The sequence below is a fragment of the Echinops telfairi genome, unplaced genomic scaffold, assembly GCF_000313985.2.
Source record: "Echinops telfairi isolate 266 unplaced genomic scaffold, ASM31398v2 ScPeMD7_7467;HRSCAF=8505_1, whole genome shotgun sequence".
Lineage (NCBI taxonomy): Eukaryota > Metazoa > Chordata > Mammalia > Afrosoricida > Tenrecidae > Echinops > Echinops telfairi.
Genome location: NW_022111368.1, coordinates 4,922,175 through 4,923,800, shown reverse-complemented (window position 1 = coordinate 4,923,800; position 1,626 = coordinate 4,922,175).

Below are 1,626 nucleotides of genomic sequence, written 5' to 3'. Positions count from 1 at the left end.
TTTTCACCTCTCATTTTGACATTGGTATTTAAAAAGCAAAACAGTGTATTTAAGGATACTAAAGACTCCACCCATTGTCATGCACCTTCTCCCCTGGCCCTGAGCCCTGCACTGAATAGACTTTAAAAGTTCTTTCCATATAGGCTTACATAGACATGACTTGCTCATCTTTGTTTATAATTTTCCTTGTTATTGATTATCTAATTGATAGCTGGCTATGCATATAATAAAAGTCATTTTTCTTATATCTTATTACAAAGGCTTTTCTCCTGAATTTATCACTTCCTTTGATTTGCTTACAATGCTTATTGGAGTACTTTATACATTTTATGAAATATATTTAGCTAATTTTTATTGCTTATAAGTTTTCTCTTTTTAGACAGTTTATCTAAAATACATTTCTGTTTGAATAATATGGCTTCAAACTTAATTATCTTTTTCCATATGACTACAGAGTTGTCCCCAAACTATTTAATCCATGTTTTCTCTATTGACACAAAACTCTTCCTTATTGTATACTGAAGTCCACGTATAATTGGGTCTGTTTCTGGAATTTGTCAGTCCATGGTCTGTCTGTTTAGTCATGTACCAGGACCACACTGTTTTCATTATCATTGGTTTTTATAACTTCTAACCATCATTTACTGTTTTTTCTAGTGACATTCAATTTTATAAACTGGCATATTTCAAAGAAGCAACAACAAACTTACTGTCATTGAGTTGACGCCAACTCACAGCGACCCTATAGGACAGGACAGAAACCCTGTGGGTTTCTGAAACTGACAGAGCATTTTATTTGGGGGGGATTAAAATGTTCAAAATGCATTATTCAATACATAGAAATACAAAACTTTAAGTAAAATGCCCATTTATTAAAAATAAAACAAGTAAACTACAATGACATTCTAATCACTGAGAAGTGTTGTTGGTTAACTGGCCTCTAAATTGAAATAACAGATTAGAAGAACTGTCATGATTTTTAAAAGATTGATCCTTACACTGACCAAATTTACCTGGCATCTGTGTTTGGCATGAGAGTGAAGATGCATTCAAAATATTTCTAGTGTTTGTTCCTAAGAATAAGGAATCATTGTCAGAATTAATTTTAATATTGCTCAGAATATGATCTAAAAGCGATCCAATATACTTTCTGATGTCTAATTCTAGAAAGTTTTTTTAGTGTTGACTCTTTGTTATTATTGCGCCAACACTGAACACAAGTGGAAATTGGTCGTTATTTTGACAGTATAGATAAAAATACAAAAACTGACATGTCCCAAATGGATATCTTAAATTAATAGTTGGATAAAAACTAAAGAGCACACGATTGACAAATTAATTTATTCTTGAGGAAATGCTTTCTGGAAGGGAGAACATAGTTTTCTCCTTTATTAAAACAAACAAATCAAATCCATTCCAATTCATTGTGACACCATGTTGTCATTAGATGCCATTGAGTGGGTTCCAATACATAGTGACTCTATGTACAACAGAACAGAAAATTATCTGTTCCTGCCCTATACTTACAATTAGTCTTATGTTTGAGCCCATTGTCGCAGCCACTGTGTCAATACAGCTTATTGAGAGCCGTCCTGTGGTAGTCACCTAATCTGGTGTCAATTTAAG